General features: G+C 41.6%; 1 long non-coding RNA gene across 1 annotated transcript; it reads right to left on the bottom strand.

The window, feature by feature from the left end:
* Positions 1 to 7,571: 7,571 nt before the first annotated feature.
* Positions 7,572 to 14,139, bottom strand: LOC148315972 (uncharacterized). The gene is made up of 7 exons (XR_015840479.1): positions 14,083 to 14,139; positions 13,303 to 13,422; positions 12,532 to 12,695; positions 12,000 to 12,188; positions 9,631 to 9,726; positions 8,418 to 8,570; positions 7,572 to 8,310 (listed from the first exon to the last, which is right to left on the bottom strand). It is a non-coding gene; the product is annotated as an uncharacterized LOC148315972 (long non-coding RNA).
* Between the last annotated feature and the right edge of the window lie 5,540 nt (positions 14,140 to 19,679).

Raw genomic sequence — 19,679 nt, 5'->3', positions numbered from 1 at the left:
TGAAACGCTCTCATACACACTAGTGAAATAGTTGTTGCTCATACACTCGTCAAATGCGCTCATACACATAGGTGAAACATTCTCATACACACCAGTGAAAGGCGCTCAGGCACAATTGTGAAATTATTGTTATTCATAAATACAACTGAAACATGCTCATGCCCATACACGAGTGAAATGCTTTCATACAAACACCCACACTGTTGAAAATGCTGTCATGAACACAAGATCGCTTACAAATACTAAAATGTAAAAATTAATCATTTATTTAGCAGGGATGCATGGTGGGCGACTTGTTAGCACGATGGTCTCACAATGCAGAGGTCGCGGGATTGATTCCGGCTTTCCTGTTTGGAGTTTGCATGTTTCCCACACGCCTGCGTGGGTTCTCCGGTTTCCTCCCACATTCCAAACACATGCATGGCAGGTTGTTTGGACACCCTAAATTGGTGTGAGTGTGAGCGCGGATGGTTGTTTGTCTTTGTGTGACCTGCGATTGGCTGGCAACCAGTTTAGGGTGTACCCCACCTACTGCCCCAAGATAGCTGGGATAGGCTCCAGCACCCCCCGCAACCCTTGTGAGGAGAAGCCGTACAGATAATGGATGGTGGGATGGCATTCATAATGGACGGCCGCCACGGTGGGCGACTTGTGAGCACGATGGTCTCACAATGCAGAGGTTGTGGGATCGATTCCGGCTCCGGCCTTCCTGTGTAGAGTTTGCATGTTCTCCCAAGCCTGCGTAGTTTTCTCTGAGTTCGCCAGTTTCCTCGCACATTGCAAAAACATGCATCCATTTACTCTGATGCCAATGTTTTCTGTACCTTATGGCAGATTTTTCTCTTTGCCGAAGTCTATTAGCACTTGTAGACCGAGGACCTGTGCCACAGTCGTCAACTGCACCCTAAAATCTGATCATTTTGTATTTTAGACATTACACACTACACAGTTAAAGATGGTCCAAAAAAGAAAAATGGATTAATGTATTTCAACTTACATAATACTCTTTAAAGAGCTGACCAGCTCATTCCCAGAGGTACGTATTGGGGCGTATTGGTCGTCTTTACAGAAGACTCCAGGAGGTAACTCAGGTTTGACCTTCAGCCACAACAGAGTGTTGGGTGTGAGTGCTTCCAAGTCGTTGAGGTCGGAAGATGTCCTTGTGATAGGCCTGCTGTTTATAACTGCTTCAGCCTCACCAAGCAAGGTATATTGACTTTCTTCACCCGAAATTTGTTCTTTTACAGTGACATTCAGGATTTTTCTCACAGACCAAATAAGTCGCTCACAGCTTCCTCCGTGGTGGGAACCTGCTGGGGGATTGCTATGCCACTGAATACCTTTTTGCAGCAAGTGTTTCTCGATTTACTTAGTGTTCCATTCTTTGATTGATTTCTTCATTTCACTGTCAGCTGATCTAAAGTTGGTTCCGTTATCAGAATACATCTCTCTCACTTGTCCTCTTCTGACAAGAAATCTTCGGATTGCGTTGAGACAAGCATCTGTGTCACGTGAAGATGCAATTTCCAGATGTACGGCTCGTACAGCGAGACATGTAAAAATCACGCCGTATCTCTTTACTTGTCCTCTAACCCTACTTACTTAGAATGGACCAAAATAATCAACGCCAATTCTCTTGAAAGGCGGATCGTCAGGTAGCACTCTTCTGATGACTCTAGCAGCTCGAGGTATCCAAAACTGTTGATGCAGATTAGCCATCATGTGGTTCCTTCCAGCGTGAGCTGTAATCTCATGAATGTATCTCAGGACTAGCTTTGTGTTATGTGAATCCTTGGCAAGATGGCTTGCTGTTTTGCTGTTTCAGGCATGGCTGCGTGGCTCAACTGTCCACCAACCCTCATGACACCATCTTGAAGTACTATATTGAACTTGTAAAGTGGGCTACTTTTCTTCACCCTTTTTTGTTTTTCAAATATGGCTAAATCTTTTTTGAAACTTCGCCTTTGACAGTATTTCACAAGTTCTCTTTCTGCTTTATCCAAGTCGTCGCAGGTCAAATACTTTCCTTTGACAGTTCTCTTGAATAAATTCATCTTGCCTTCTTCACCTAATGTGATTAACTCCTTTCTATTTTCCTTTACTCTGTCAGTAAGTCTTTCAGCTTTAGAAACCAGGCTACGGCCTGCTTCAATGCTGTCCAAGACGAATAATGGTTCATCCACTGGCCCAGAGAATCTTTGGGCTACAGTGACTGAATTACATGCACTTGAGTCACTCATTTGACCTCCTGGTCATTAATTGGTAATTTGAAGTGGTTTTTGTGTTTAACTAAATTCCTGGACACTGCCTGATTTTTTTCAGAGCTGTACAACCACTAGAAAGGGTGGTTCCCACAATGTGAGTTTTGCTCAGGTGGCCCAACAATGTCACAAAAACAAGTAGGGGGGTGTGTGTGTGTTTGTATGTATAAGCTACATGTTGGGGACCAACATCGGACAGCACACCCACTGTAGGGGACCAAAATTTTTGTGGGGACCAAAAATCTGGGCCCCACAAAAAAGAGCATTGAATTCAGTGATAAGAAGCTCAGGGGGAGGTCCTGTCAAAGTTTCAGGGCTTCCCAGGAAGGTCACAAAAACAAGACGAGTGTGCTAGAAATGTGTGTGCGGAAAAATTACTCAGGATCGCTGTCTAGTGGTCGGTCCCGGTACTGCACTTACGTACACTTCACACACTCGGCTGGTCTGCGCATGTGCAGGACAGTCTGCTTTATGTCAGGCAGCCACCCTCCCCTCCCCCACAGCCCAACCCGAAAAATTGAGATGTTAGTTAAGTATTTATTCCTATTATTGAGTGAGATTACATATTTTTACTTGGCAGCTGGCACAACAGCTAAGCTTGGAGCACAGTTATTGCAAAATAAAATAAATAAACAGTAACAACAATAACGATTGTTAATATTGTTATACTTTATAGCGTAACCTATTTATACTAATTTTCTGTATGCAATTTCAAGTGCAACTAATATAGTTGTGCATATAGATAGCCACCAAACTCCATACATTAGATAAAAATAAGAGCCACGATGTTAACCAATTAACAGTTCAAGAAAAAAGCAGACATCCAAGAACTTGCTTTGTTACTTTTGCGTGGCCAGAACTACAAACCCCAAAGCAGAGCAAACCCAAAACATCAGAGAAAGTACAATACTTTTGTCAAGGAGTGGTGCTGCTGCTTTGCGATCGCTGCCACCATAGTGAACGCGCTCCCACATTCGTGCACATGCCACACACCTGTTTTCCACGTCCTGTCAGTCCACTCCGTCGGTCCGCATTTATTTCGTTGGTCAGCCATCACGGTTGGGTGCGCACTAGATCGCTGTTAAACCATCTTCTACGCCACAGTCCTCGTGTTCAACAAACATTTCTCCCGAATTCGCCTACCATGCACAACTCTCCACTTTCAAACCGAGCGCCGCTGTTACTTCCGGGTTTTTAGCGCCAAGCACTTGACGCTAGCGTGTGACGTCATGGCGAAATACTAGGTTTTAAAATAAAAATTTTCTTTTTTTTGTACAGTCTAAGTGCATGGGGTTATGATAGATCGAATGAGTATACCTTTATGTACTCACTAACATTTATGTTGATCATAAAATGTTGTTTTGATGAAGAAAACTGTTATTTTTTAGAATCAATTGGCTTAGGGCACTTGGGCAAACTACGGCCCGGGGGCCACTTGTGGCCCGTTAAACGTTTCAATCCAGCCCCCCAAACTTGAAAAAAATTAAATGAATAAGCCTTGTTAATGGTTTATTTTCTAAATACTGTGGTTTTTCAAAGACATATATATTGTTGTAATGCTTTTGTTCACTTTCGTTTAAAATTAAATGTATTTTAGGACTCATTGTGCCCCCCCCCTCCCAATCAAAAAGTTTGCCCATCCCTGGCATAGTGGATGGGCCGAGGAGTTTAAAAGGCACACATCATGCATTTTTCAGTCAGTTTTAGCCAGGGCTTGGTATGGGGAAGACCAGCTGGTTTACATGTAATCATTAAATTTTCCCAAGTTTTATTTAAGTTAATTGGACAAAACAAAAAAAACGCAATATTCTTCTGCCAGAGAGTATGTAATATTCTTCTGCCATTTTATTGTAGAGGGCCATTTTGAGCCCCTAACAATATTATTCAACCAAGAGATCATGAGTCGTCGCCCACTTACTTTCTGAAGTCAGCTGGGATGTCACGGCTGTGACCCTCGTGAGGATAAAGTGGTTCAGATGGAAAAGTAGGACTAAGGGCTTTTTCTCAGGTTTCCATGCGCAAATCCATGTATATTAGGTTAATTGGAGACTCTAAATTCTCTACTCATCAAATGACATTCGTGACCCTGATGGATAGATAAAATAGATTATTAATCTGCCATGGGAAGTCCAAGGTGTCTGGTAGAAAGAAATGCATTCATACACTCATTACACAGTCAACCAAGCAAAGACACAAAGCCTAGGGCAGGGGCGGGCAAACTTTTTGATTGGAGGACCACAATGGGTTCTAAAATATGACAGAGGGGCCGGACCAGGAGCAGATGGATGGAGTGTTTTGGAAACCTCACCTCATCTGAGAAAAAAAATACATTTAATTTTAAATGAAAGTGAATAAAAGCATTCCAACAATAATATTTGTCTTTGAAAACCACAGTGTTTAGAAAATAAAACATTAACAAGGTTTATTCATTAAATTTTTTTCAAGTTCGGCGGCCCGGATTAAAACTTAACGGGCCGCATGTGGCCCCCGGGCCGTAGTTTGCCCTCGCCTGGCCTAGGGCATAAACACATACATGTAATATCCAATCCGCTTATTCTCACAAGGATAGCGTGCTGGAGCCTACCCAGCTGTCAACGGACAGTAGGCGGGGCACACCCTGAAGTGGTTGCCAGCCAATCGCAGGGCACGCAAAGACGAACAACCATCTGCGCTCAAACTCACTCACAAATGCAACCTCCACACAGGAAAGCTGGGTCCCGGGATCGAACCCTGCACCTTGGGACTGCGAGCCGGATGTCCTAACCAGTCTTAACTCATTAAATACCAGCCATTTTCACTGGAGCAACCCGCTCAATCCCAGCGTTTTCCTGGGTTTTGACTAATATTGCAAGGCCCACAGAATATAGTATTCTAATGCTATATAGACATGGAGCACACCCGAAGAAAGATGAGCCTCTCTTCTTTCAACAGAAAAAAAATGTTTGTTCCTATCTTTTTCCATTCTTGAGCAATCAGCATTTGAAAATAGCTAAATTTCATGAAAACTCCAATCCCTGGGGAAAAAACTGAGAAAATGAGCTTTGTAAACTGATGCATTTTGACCATAATTTGAATTTTGACACTATTATTTATGGCTTTTATGACACCTCTAACATCTAAATAATGCATGCCTTCTATAAAATAACAAAAAAAGCACAAAAAATGTTTTTGATAAAATAAATTTATTTGCACATAACACTAAACGACTGAACTGTTGAACTATGTACAAAAATGAAATACATCAGTGTCATACATACTTTTTTTTTGTGTGATATAAAATAAAACAGTTGCCTTGATGCAAGGGCACACAACATAGTTCACACCACATTCTTGTTTCACTCCGTTTGCCTTTGCGCAAACAGACCCGACACTTTCGTTGTGGTCTGGCTTTGCTGGTCCGTGGAAAATAGGCGAGCTTGTGTTTGTCCACTGGGGTTTGTGTGAAAATAATTGTCTGGGAAGTGATTGCTGGCATCCGCGATGTGCTGCAGAAGCTCATCCGTGAGAAACAGCTGCAGGAAATCAGCTGGCTCCTCAGACTCCAAATGGGCAGCGGCATTCAGTGGTCCAGGGGTTGCTGTAAAGTCGATTTTCCTCGGTTGCCATCCAGTGTGACGCCATCCGGAACCACTGCTTCCTGATGCACAACCTGTAAATTACAGAAATATAAACAATTGGAAATATATATTTATTGCTGCATTTTATTGCTGGCGTGTGAAGTTTCATATTATAATTTACCTTTCTTTACACCAACAAGACGAGGAGGAACTTTCTTGCCGCGGGATGCACAATCTGTGAATTTTAGAAAGTATGCATGATTACCACACCATTCAGTATTGTTGTTTCCTCGTCGGGAGGAGATGCGCTCGCGCGTAACTGCACATTTACGCGACATTTTCTGCCCGCAAGATGCATGATATGTACAATAAAAGCATGAGGGCTAAAACCACATGTTCAATGGTAACTTGCGAGCGTTTACTTCCTCGTCGGCGAGGACTTACGCTCGCGTGTAATTGTGCAATAGGCGCCCGGACGAGAAAGTCAGCGAGCAAGCTTGCGTCTAACTGCACATTTACGCGACATTTTCTGCCCGCAAGATGCATGATATGTACAATAAAAGCATGAGGGCTAAAACCACATGTTTAATGGTAACTTGCGAGCGTTTACTTCCTCGTCGGCGAGGACTTACGCTCGCGTGTAATTGTGCAATAGAGGCGGGCGGACGAGGAAGTCAGCGAGCAAGCTCGCTTCTAACTGCACATTTACGCGACATTTTCTGCCCGCAAGATGCATGATATGTACAATAAAAGCATGAGGGGTAAAACCACATGTTCAATGGTAACTTGCGAGCGCTTACCTCCTCGTTCGGGGGGATCTGGTGAGGACTCTCAGCTGCTTTGGCTATTGTCCGAAGGCAGGCGATGCAGGCCGCAAGGCACGCGCACCCTCTTTAGACGCCGTTTTGTTGTGACGACGACGAAGCGTCATCCTCTCAACCAAAGCGTCTCCATCGCCTTGATGCTTTTAGGAAGCTTTTTTTTACAAAAAAGCATTCCTCGATCGTCATTTGCTTGGAGGATTTCATTGCTAACGCTACTAATGCGACTGCTGCTAGTGCTGCCGATGCTGCTGCTACCCACGCTGCTCTCCACACTTATAAGTCTACCCCAGGATCCCGCCCCCCCATTTGTACCTCTGGCGCAGATTCAAGGCGGATCTTTTGCACCTCTGCCCCCTGCTGGGTGATTTTTACATGATTCACAATGCGGACAAGGCTGATTCTCAGTCAGAGGTTGCATCAGACCCTTATGTACACTATGACGTAAAAAAGACAGGAAACGTACTTATACGTCTTTGGTAGAGGGCGCCATTGCATTAAAAGACGTCTTTGTACGTCTAAGGGAGTAAATGAGTTGAACAAAGTACAGGGTCCTTCACCTGACTACAGATGATCTTCTGGGGACTTTATTTGGTTTTAATCACTTTTGGGGTCTGTATCTATGCACACTCCCTGGTTTTGCTACCTTCCCGGGTACCACATACACACTGCTTAGTTTCTCTGCCTTCGTGGGTACCACATACATATTGCTTGGTTTCTCTGCCTTCCTGGGTACGACATACACACTGCCTGGTTTTGCTACCTTCCTGGGTACCAGTCACACAAACGTCAGACGACTCAGCACATACCGACTGTCTCAGCACTACACACTTTCACTCCAAGGCAGTGCTGTGAACCAACTTACTGACAAGAGGTAGTATTTAGAATTTTAAAAAGTGCTTGAAAGGTTTTGTTCATGTAAAACCAACAGATTATGACATTATTATTATTATTTAAATCAGTATTAAACAGCATCAGCATAGGTTAAAGATATTATACAGACTATATACGATAAAAAAATACTAAACCACCCTTGCTTTTCCGTCATTTCTTGTATAAGTTAACACACAGATGTATAACATTTGTTTATACAAATATAACGATTAAAAAGTAGCTGATTAGAGTTTTAATTTTGTATTCATTAATCTGTAATAAAAATGGACATATTTTGGTTAATAAAATTAACAAGAAATAAAAGTAAAGGGTGTTCTAATACTTTTTTCAAGATTGTCCTAACATACATTTAATGTTTACAGTATATGTCTTCGGAAGAAGGGCAGCATTAGATTTTTTTTTTGTTCTCTCTCTTTGACTTCTGAATTTGAATTTCTGTCACAGATGTGCTTGAATTCTATTTTGGATGATTTGTGTTAAACTGCACAAATATTTGAAGAGCCATAGAATTCAAGAATCACACCAGTGCTGCTACTCCTCCGAACGGGTGAACGCCCTTGATTAACAACCTGCGTTGAGGTGGCTTTTGAGATTCGTGGTGTGGGAGAAAAATCTCTGAAGGCATTCTTAGACTTCAAGAGAGGGTCCACAATTTTCAAAGATTCACTTCCGTCTGAATCAGAGGCCTCACTTGTATCCGGAATATATTCATCTCCACTGTCATCTGAGTTGGAGTAATAATGCTTATCCATTCCAAAGTCAGCCTGTTTTTTTAATCTAAAAAACAACAACAACAACGAAATATAAAGGATAGAAGGCAGGAGACCAATAAAATATATGCAATTTGCTTGTAAGATTCCCTGAAATCTATATGGGTTGTTTACCTGTATACTTTTGGTCCTCCTGAGCCTTGGGATAGTAATATGGTCTGGGTCTGAGGAACAAAGTTCAGGGGCAGGATTTGACAATGATTCGTCAGAATCTGTGTCGTTATTCCAAGGAAGATTCAGCCCATATTTTTTGTCCAAGGGAGGAGACTGGGTTGCATCAGAGTCCAAGAGAAAATTGAGAACCCATTAAATACTTAATCCCCAGAGGAATCTGCACAGAAAAAGGTCTTAATTCTATTTGAAAAAAAAAAAAAACTAAAATATTGATGAATGATATTATGACAAAATAATGTAATAACAAAATTAGAATGATTTTAGGAAATTATTTGCAAAACCAAAACATTGTGGTACGATAATAATGCATATAATTATTCTACGCAGCTATATTTAACAAAAACACTTAATTGACCGTAACAAAAAGCTCCCGGGAGGAAAACTACATTAAATGTTTTTTTAACAGGGCAGTGAAAATATTGGAAAATAAAAAAAATAATGAATAAAATAATATGAAAAAAGAATTCAATGTGTATCGATGGACCCATATGAAATACTTATATCGCTATGTACTTATCAGCCATATCGCCCAGCCCAATATGTAACTGCAACTTCAAAACCTCGGGCCATAACAGGATTGTAACATGGGATGCATATCTTCATTCCTAAATTTGTAGATCCCGAGGAGGCTGCTCAATGGTCCTGGTAATGTAAACCTCAACCAATTCGGTCACAGCCAATGTTCTCCATCCTTGTTAAGAAGTTTTGAAATGATTTAATAGATATACTATTGCAAACTATACCAGAATTTTATACATTTTAAACTTTTGATCACAATTTTACCTATTTTCTAACAATCTGAAGAATCCACATGCCAAATCACCTGCTGTGGACACATAGGTTCTGTTCTGACAGATAATTCAGTTACAGGTTGTGTACTTAAAGCCAATAAGAGGGCAATGCAGCAGTCGACAGCCTGACGAAAGCTTAAGTCTCCCAATGAGAGAACTGTAGTGGCTGGTAGGTTCTTAGATTGTAACATAGTAAAGACATACACTACGCATAACTGTATATCATATGATGATGAGGGAAAATATTATTAGCTACGATTTATGTCCAGATATATTAGAAAACTTGTCCAACCAGCACAGGTCTATCTAACTGTAATTTTAACATCTCAAGACACGACAGGATGACCACATGATACGCATACCTCCTTTTCAGAGTCTGTCAAACCTTGAGAAGGCTGCTTCGATGTTCTGGTGGCATCAACCTCAGCCGATTCAGTCATTGTCGGTTGTCCTCCATCCTAATGAACAAGTTGAATATTAATTTAATGAATTAAAAAAAAGAAAATGGATCAGAATTTTACACATTTTAAAGAACAAGTTCACGAATGAAACAAAACCAATTACTTTAGCGCATGACAATTAATCTTCAGTAGAGATATGTTGTGACTGATATTTCAGTCACAGGTTGTCTTTTGAACGCCACCAGGGCCGCAATGGAGCACAGGACAGCCAAAAGTCTTCTTGTCGGACAGCTGTAGTGGCTGGTAGGTTCTAAGATTATAACATAGTAAAGGCACATACAACTCCTAACTGTATTTCATATGATAATGAAGGAAAAGATGATTAGCTATGATTTATGTCAACAATAAAAATGGCTCTACGGGGTCCCCACGAACGCAAACCTGACAGTTGGGTGTCAGATGGCCAACATACCTGACTCGCAATTCAACTCAACTGGACCCCACAACACAAGAAAAAGCTGAGTGAGCCTCAAACCAGACATACACATTCACTGACAAATATCCTGTGACACCAGATATATTAGAAGTCTTGTCTAATCAGCACACGTCTATCTAACTGCAATTTTAACATCTCGAGACACGACAGGATGAGCACATGATACGCATACCTCCATTTCTGAGTCTGTAAAGCCTGGAGGAGGCTGCTACGATGTTTTAGTAGCATCATAAATTTATTGAATTAATTATATTTGAGGTTGGATTAGATTTTTACACATTTTAAGCCTTAGCCACCCAAAACAAAACATAAGCTCATGAATGAAATAAAACTAATTAATTTCGCCCATGCCAATTAATCTTCTGTAGACACGTGTTGTGACCAGTGTTGTTTTTGGCAGGCATTTTAGATTTTGTCCAAGTCATTTGGACAAAGTGCTGATTTGTTTACATCACATTTAGTCATCCCAATTCGTTATAGTTTTAGTCCAGTTTTAGTCAACGAAAACTAAAAAAAGGGTTTTAGTCCAGTTTTAATCGACGGAAACGCAAAAAAAGTTTTACCCTAGTTTTCGTCAATTTATTCACAAAGGTTTTAGTCCAAGCGGCACGGTGGCCCAACTGGTTAGCATGATGGCCTCACAATATTGAGGTCGTAGGTACGATTCTGGCTCCGGCCTTCCTGCGTGGGTTTCCTCTGGGTAATCCGGTTTCCTCCCATATTCTTAAAACATGCATGGCAAGTTGCTTGGACACTCTAATTGCCCGAGGCATGAGTGTGAGCGTGGATGGTTGTTCGTCTATGCATGTCCTGCGATTGGCTGGACACCAATTCAGGGTGTACCTCGCCTACTGCCGAAGACAGCTGGGATAGGCTCCAACACCCCCCGCGACCCTAGTGAGGAGAAGCGGTACAGATAACGGATGGATGGATGGATGGATGGGTTTAAGTCCATTTGAGTTAAAACAAGGCATTCAAGGTTTCCACCCAATAACAAAGACTTTTGGATGGACTACTAAGGATTCTTCATCACAAACAGAAAAAAGTGGCAACAGTGGAATCAATACTCACTGCTCCAAAATAAGCAGAGAAGCAAAACATTTTGTTGGGCAACTGTTGTGGCTTTATTTCACTAAAAGCAACATAAAATAATTTATGAACCACATGCTAACAATTTTGTCTAGTCAACGAAAAAAATTCATGTACATCACGTCATGTTTTCGTCATAAAAGAACCTCGTATAGCTTGTCATCGTCATTAAAAAAGGGGCGTTAACGAAGTATTTTCGTCATAGTCATCAGTGACGAAAACAACACTGGTTGTGACTGATATTTCAGTCCCAGGTTGTCTCCTGAACACCACCAATTGGGCAAGGGCGCGCAGGAAAGCCTGGGGTCTTCTATTTTTACAGTATAGAAAGGCTAAATATCAAATTGAAACAGTGTTTTATATCATGAATATACAGGGTTGGTGCTGGTTCTGGTAGGGAAACCACAACATAAAGATGTCCTTAATTAGTCCCACAATGGGGATATTTGCAATATGGCATATGATGGCCTAACAGGGCCACCGCCCAGAAAGGAGTAACGCAGAACTTTGTAATACTGTCACTCCCTGACCAGTTCGTTGTTCCTGCAGAGCCAAACTTTGACTCAGACCCACAAATTTGAATTACAGATAGTGGACAATGGAGAACTCCCCCAGTCAGTCAGCATGTTCAACTTCCATAGAAACCTCACATACATTTATTAGATTGCCAAACTAATTGGAAACTACATCACCAGAACACCACAAGTGGGCTCTGTTATTGTACTTAAAGATGCATCTTACAAACCTGTGTTCTCCAAGGCCAGCTGGTCCATAGTCTTAAGTTATTTCTTCGCCAACATCAATGTCTCGGAGCGCAAACAGACAGAGGTGTGGTCTGTCCTCTGTTGTCATCTTCTTCATTTTACAGTTGGGGTGCATGTGGTCATCATTAACCAGTCTTCCCAGACTGCCATCTTCTTGAGCTGCATCAACACTTAAAATAGATTAAAAAAAAAAAAAAACAATTATTCAATCAATGTCAGAAATTAATCTTTGAGACAATCTTGTGTACACAAAACATAAAAATAGGAAATCCACAATTTTTAAATCTAAATCAAATCATACAAGAAATTTCTATTGGAATCAGACCCTATTAACAGCTTGTCTTTGAGACTTCATGATCTATATTTTCATTTGTACAGATTCAACGCATGAATAAAAGTAATTATACATTTTTGCTTAGAGAATGATTTTTCCCCTAACACTTATGGGATGAGTATGTGTTTATTTTTTTAAATAAAAACAAAAATAAGATAACATCTCAATCTTTGCCTCACCTCCAAGTTTTTTCTTGCCGGCGGAAGTCAAACAAAAAGACAGTGCCTCTTCCATCCATCTTCCTGCGTTGAGATTCATCAGAATCTATCAATTTTCCTCTGTACTCCATAATAAAGAATAAAGTCGTCTTTCCTGAAAGGGGCCTTGGTAAATACTCCTCGACCTAGTTAACAGGGAAATCAAGTTAGCTTCGTCATATTTTTAAGCACACAAATAAGGAGTCATCATATTCATTTGTGCCACTATACTAATGTAGGGTGGTTTGAAACATTGCTTCTTGTGAGGGATAGAGCAGAGCCCTTCTTTATGATTTTAAAGGAACAGACCAGCCAAAATTCATTTTCCAGCATTGCATTAGCCAGTATGTATTAGGACTGAAAGTACAAATGTCAATTGCACCTGGTTACGTAAAAAAAAAACTTTAAGATTATTTAGTTTCAAAACAATGACATACACTGTACACAGTCATATTGGATCGCGTCACGTGATCTCTGTGACGTATTACGTGCTTTACACTAGACTATCAATATCGGACTTGTTCACCGGTCTATTGTGGTATAAAAATGCCGGAGGGCGTCATCAAGTACAGCCTTAATTTAGATAGAACTCCTACCATCAGGTTTCACACTCACTGAAATAACTTGAAACTGACAAAAGTGGCAAAAGAAAAGGTCAAGACACTCTTAATGTAAAATAACCACTTAAAAAACTATGTCAGCTTGGTTATCAGAAAACAATAATATATCTTAGCAAAAGCGTTAACTTCATACCTTTAAATTAGTTTATATACTTCGCTTCTAACTCTGCAGTCTTGTCCAGACCCTTGACTGCATGTTCAATAGTATCCTGCTTTGGGGACTTCCTGCATCTCAGGGAAGGTATTGTTTATTCTATAAAGAAAAAAGACAGTATTGTGTTGAGAATTATTAATACTATGGGCTAAATGGAGTTTTAACAATATTAGTGTAAGAAAAATAAATTATAAATTAAAAAAATATCAATTCCTCCATCCCAATTAACGATTTCAACCATAATAGTTTATATTGAAGTTTAAACAACAGACACAGACAGATTTATGCAGTGTGACTACAAAAATCTTACCAAAATTGCATTCACAGTAACCTTTGCTTTAAGAATCATGTAATTAACCAGTGAACATCGTGTCTTACACAAAAATTAATGACAGAAATTATCATGGTACTTGCATTCTGTGGTTCTATAACAAAAGTGCAAGCTGTTAGCTCCGCAAAGCTAACGCAACAAGCTAGCGTCCCTCGTGCTCACATTCAATGCAAACCTGACCACCGGATGACAATACGCGTCGGTTTAGTTCTTTAAATGAGTAAAAGCACCATGACGTTTTATAATTATTCAATGCTTAACTGGAGCTCGTCAATTATGTCGATGTAGGAGCACATGTTTGCTAGGCCAGTGTTGTAGGCCCACATCCATGGTGCTACTTTGTATAGTGTTTTCCACACAACTATCTCTAACTATGAACAAATGCACTCGACGCATGTTTTGAAAAAAACCCAACGAAAAACACTTACCTCTCCGTTTCAACAGCAGTTCGAACTTCGAAGTGGTGATATTCTCCAGCGTTAAGCACCTGCTCGAACTGCGAATAGGTCAAATTCAACAGCGTCTTTTTTCTGTCTTAATAAGGACGCGATGAGAGGAGGAGCGCTTGCCTTTTCGTCAGCACGCCCCGCGCGGGTGGTGCTGCTTTATCACTCTCTATCTGTGCCCGCCCGCCGGCACGTCGATAGAAAAATAATATTCCTTCAAACATTACTTTCATCTTCTTAACGTTTTGTAGTGAATTTAACAGGTTCACCACTTTTTTCAAATACACCAATGGAAAACAGGTCTTAATTGAGGAAACATACAAAGAGCGTCTCACAAACACCTGATGATGAGCAATGTAATTTGATCACGTTTTTTGTCACTGCCTGGACGTTGGGTTCACTGGCCTGGTGGCAGTGGCTTGTAGACACTGTCACTGAGTGGGAACGGATCTCAAGGTGGGTCAAACTAACCCAAGCAGTGGATCGGTCCGTTTTTTAAATTTATTAATTTTTTTATTTTATGTATTTATTTATTATTTAATATAAGGGCTTCGGCTCACTACCAGTGGGCGGGACCAAAGAATTTGGGTTTCCTTTGAGCTAGGAGGCAGTCAAAGGCAGTCCAATCCCCGGCAACATAAAGCGCCTAGCTCTGGGGACATGGAATGTCATTTCTCTGGTAGGGAATGAACCCGAGCTGGTGTGTGACTAGACCAGTGGTTCTCAATTATTTCCTGTCATGCCCCCCCTACCAAGAAGAAAACAATTCGCACCCCCCCACCACAATTTTCTTTTACATTTCGTACTAATGTACATGTTCTTTGCATATTAATGTTAGATTGTCAATAAAATATCTTACCTTAACAAAGCTAAATTGATAAAAATAAAATATCATTTTGAGAACGACTATTGTGAGGATCTCGAAACTCAGTACTCTGTGGTGCTAATATTGATGAGATGATAAATATGTTGAAGCCACAGAACAAAAAGATTAGATATTGTTTGGAAATTAATGACGTACATAAAGGAATATCAGCCTTGATTGGAGTACATTACTGCATTTAAATTTTTAATAAAAATGAAACAATTATTGATGTTATGACCACTATGAAGAATTTAAAAAACAATATATAGGGATAATTATAGTTTTCATTTTGTTATGTGTAGTCTGTTCATGTTGCATTATTTTTATGACAAAGACGATGGTTAATCGTAGGTTTGTTGCCCAAATGTACCATTACAACCTGATTAATGTTGAGAATGACGAACTCAAACTGGACACTGAAACGTAAAAACACATGGACTTCTTGCCCCTGTCCTCACACGTGCACACACACACACACCATACACGAAGATCCGGGAGGTAAGGACGGCTGTCCTACAGGATGCGGATGGAAGAACAACTGCAGCGGAACAATGCCAGGGATGTCTGGAGGGGCCTGAAGACCATCTCAGGCCACGGACAAGCAGGTAAGACCCAGAAGGGGGGGGGCTTCAGTGGGCAAATGAGTTGAACCTATTTTTCAATAGGTTTGATCAAATGTCTGACCCCGCTCAGGCTTCCCTGATGCAGCCCCCACCCACCCCTCCTGCCACTGCGAACAAGACCCTCTCTCCCCCTCTCTCGCCCCTCTCTCTCTCCACAGGCTCCAGTTCCCAGCCTCATCAGACAACCACCACTTCCTCCTGCTCAGCCTTGTTCCTCACAACATCTCAGGTGAAGAACCAGCTGAGGAAGATGAAGGCGAGGAAGGCGGCAGGCCCAGATGGGATCAGCTCCCAGCTCCTCAAATCCTGCGCAGACCAGCTGTGTGGAATCGTCCAGCACATGTTCAACCTGAGCTTGAAGCTGGGCAGAGTCCCCCAGCTGTGGAAAACATCCTGCCTGGTTCCGGTTCCAAAGACACCCCATCCGAAGGAGCTCAACAACTTCAGACCAGTGCCGCTGACGTCTCATCTGATGAAGACCCTGGAGAGACTGGTCCTCGTCCATCTGCGCCCCCTGGTCAGCTCCTCAATGGACCCACTCCAATTTGCATACCAGCCTGGCATCAGTGTGGATGATGCCATCATCTACCTGCTCCACACTTCACTCTTCCACCTGGAGAAGGCACGGTGAGGATCATGTTCTTTGATTTCTCAAGTGCTTTCAACACCATCCAGCCCGCCTTATTGGGAGACAAGCTGGAGCAGGCGGGAGTGGCCCACCACCTCATCACATGGATTCACAACTACCTCACAAACCGGCCACAGTACGTGAGAACACAGGACTGTGTGTCTGACGTGCTCCTCTGCAGCACGGGAGCGCCGCAGGGAACTGTGCTGGCTCCCTTCCTGTTCACCCTCTACACCTCGGACTACAAATACAATTCCACAACCTGTCACCTGCAGAAGTTCTCTGATGACTCTGCGATTGTCGGCCTCATCACTGACGATGACGATCGGGAGTACAGAGGGGTTACGCAGGGGTTCGTGGACTGGTGTCAGCAGAACCGCCTCCAAATCAACGCTGGGAAATCCAAAGAGCTGGTGGTGGATTTCCGCAAGCGTCGGCACTCTCCACCTGCACCAGTGAATATCCAGGGAACAGACATTGAGAGGGTCTCAACTTACAAGTACCTGGGTGTTCATCTGAACAATAAACTGGACTGGAGCGACAACACAGACGCTCTCTATAGGAAGGGTCAGAGCAGACTCTTCCTACTCAGGCGGCTGAGGTCCTTTGGCGTTCGGGGAACACTCCTCAGGAACTTCTATGACTCGGTGGTTTCATCAGTCATCTTCTATGGAGTGGTCTCCTGGGCAGGAGGCATCTCGGGCCGAGACAAAAAGAGACTGGACAAACTGGTGAGGAGGGCCAGCTCTGTCCTGGGCTGCTCCCTGGACTCTGTGGACTCAGTGGGGGGCAGAAGGATGACGGCAAAACTGTCATCAATGCTGGACAAACCAGCCCACCCATTCAATGACACTCTGAGAACACTTTACAGCTCCTTCAGTGACAGACTTTTACACCCTCGCTGTACCAAAGAGAGATTTCGCCGCTCCTTCCTGCCAACTGCTGTCAGACTTTTTAACAAGAACATTGGGTCAGGCCTACAAACGGGAGGGCATTAGTGCAATTGTGCAGTCCTAGGATGCAATATTAACTACTACTGTACTTTCAGCCAAGGGTGTACTTAAATATTGACCAATGATGTATTTTGTTTACCATTACAGTATTCTTATTACAATACTTCTATCACTGTAGTATTTCTACCACTGCAGGATGTTCACTATTACAGTACTTTTATCATTGCAGTACTTTTATCATTGCAGTATTTTTCTATCATTGCGGTACTTTTACTATTACAGTACTTTTACCATTGCAGTACTTTTACCATTGCAGTACTTTCATCATTGCAGTATTTTTCTATCGTTGCAGTACTTTTACTATTACAGTACTTTTACCATTGCAGTATTTTCTATCATGCAGTACTTTTCTATCATTTCAGTACTCTTACCATTACAGTACTTTTATCATTGCAATATTTTTATGATTGCAGTATTTTCAATCATTCAGTAGTTTTTATCATTACAGCGTTTCCCCCTCCGTATAATGGACAAACATTAGGAGTGTTTCCTTACACTTAGATACGTTTATACTGTGTATATTTGCATGCTTTTTCTGAATGTCTGCTGCTAATGTTATACATTAACGGCTACATTACGCCGCCGACTCTGTGTGATCTATATCTTTGCTGCTGTAACACCTCAAATTTCCCCATTGTGGGACTAATAAAGGACATCTTATCTTATCTTATCTCTCCTACAACGAGGCAAGGGCCTCCACCAAGTCACCCCAGGGACAAGTTTTATTCCCTGATGGTCATCAAATTATGAGGATCTCATTCTACGCCGGAAGGGAGGAGGGGAATTTTTCCCTAATGTGAGGTTTTCGCTCCTCCACTGATGATCACACTGTTGTATGATTTCATTATGATGATCTGTCTTAAAGCCGTAAGGACATGATTTTTAAATCCACAACAGGGGGGAAATGTAAGATGGGCTGAGGATAGGTAATCAGTTTGTGTATTCATAATCATGTTTTTATACACTCATTAATGTTGAACACACACAGAGACACTTACTTGTTATTTTAACACACACACACACAGACACCGTATCCTGAAGATGTGTTTAGTTAAACTGACCTTGGGTTATGATTTTCTGCCTGCTGGAGTCCCTGGTGATTAGTTATTGATGCTTTAGTTAAACTGACCTTTATACCGTGAGTTATTGATGTTTTCTGTCTCTTGGTGATTAGTTGTTGATGCTTTTCTGTCTTCTGGTGATTAGTTATTGATGAGTTAGTTTCAATAAAAAGGCAGAACGGAGGGTGAGAGTCAGAGGGTGTGCGGGATTGAACTGGCAAGACGGCTGTTTCACCTCCTGGCTCCCTCTCCCATTCTGAATGGCACAAAACGAAAACTTTAGTAAGTTATTTCAGTCTAAAAAAGGCGTCAGGGCATTTTTAAACCGGACAGTAAGTCGCCACTGTCTTGGTTCCTTTTTGTGCCTTGACCCATACCGGAATTATTGAAAGGATGCAGTCCTATTTACAGGCCCCAGTGACACCCCAGGTTTCTGTTGTTTGTACGAGGGCGCTTAATAGGTACTGCTATTCACAATCGTCTTAGGCTGTTTCTTTGCAGAAGTTTATGGACAATGTGTAGTGCTGTAGGATGCAGTCTAGAGCATTCTTGACATTGAAGCTTTTGTTTCCAGCAACTGCTAATGCGACCGTGCATCAAACATGCAAAACACAGACCCTTGCTCCTCAAGAAGTCAATCTTATCCTTGTGATGCTTTCTCCTAAATTCCTTACCAATTGTGAGACTGTGTTGCTCTCCATTACAATTAGCACATGGTTTGGCAATAGCATCCACTGAAACAGGTTCTGCCTTTGGCGTGGTGGTTTTGTTGTTTTCCATCTTGGCGGGCACAATGACTGTTGTGAAGACTTTCTTTGATTTTGTTGTTTCTGTGTGTTGTGATTTTGTTTTCTGTTTTATAGAAATCTTTCGTGCTTGTCAACAAAGTCAACAAAATCCTTAAACTTCACTCTTCTATTTGTTCTTTCTTGGAGATTGCAGGCAAATTTTCTCCAAGATTCTATAAGTCTGTATGGAAGTTTGTTTGCCAATGCCTTTATATTAGCCATGTTGTCCAAGTCCTCCATGTAATTAACATCTGCCAATATGTTCGAACAGCCCATAAGGAATAATGTGAAAGACTGAAGTGCAACACCATCTTCAGACTTGATTGTTGGCCAATCCATGGCTTCCTTTAAATATGCTTCTGCTATCATGAAGTCATCACCATAAAACTCCTTCAAGATTTGTTTTGCTTTGGTATATCCTGTCAGAGGTTCCATATGGATGCAGCTCTTCACCAACTCATGTGGTTGTTCACTAGTATACTGCAGCTAAAATTGAAGATGATCACGGTTATCACTTGTACGGCCTTCAATCCCATGTTCAATGGCACCTATACAGGTTTTATAATGCAGAGGGTCGCCTGTAAAACGTAGGAATGGAAAG

The sequence above is a fragment of the Idiotropiscis lumnitzeri genome, unplaced genomic scaffold (genome assembly GCF_059441095.1).
Source record: "Idiotropiscis lumnitzeri isolate Australia: NSW breed Sydney's pygmy pipehorse unplaced genomic scaffold, RoL_Ilum_1.0 HiC_scaffold_27, whole genome shotgun sequence".
NCBI lineage: Eukaryota > Metazoa > Chordata > Actinopteri > Syngnathiformes > Syngnathidae > Idiotropiscis > Idiotropiscis lumnitzeri.
This window is presented reverse-complemented; position numbering and strand designations above follow the sequence as displayed.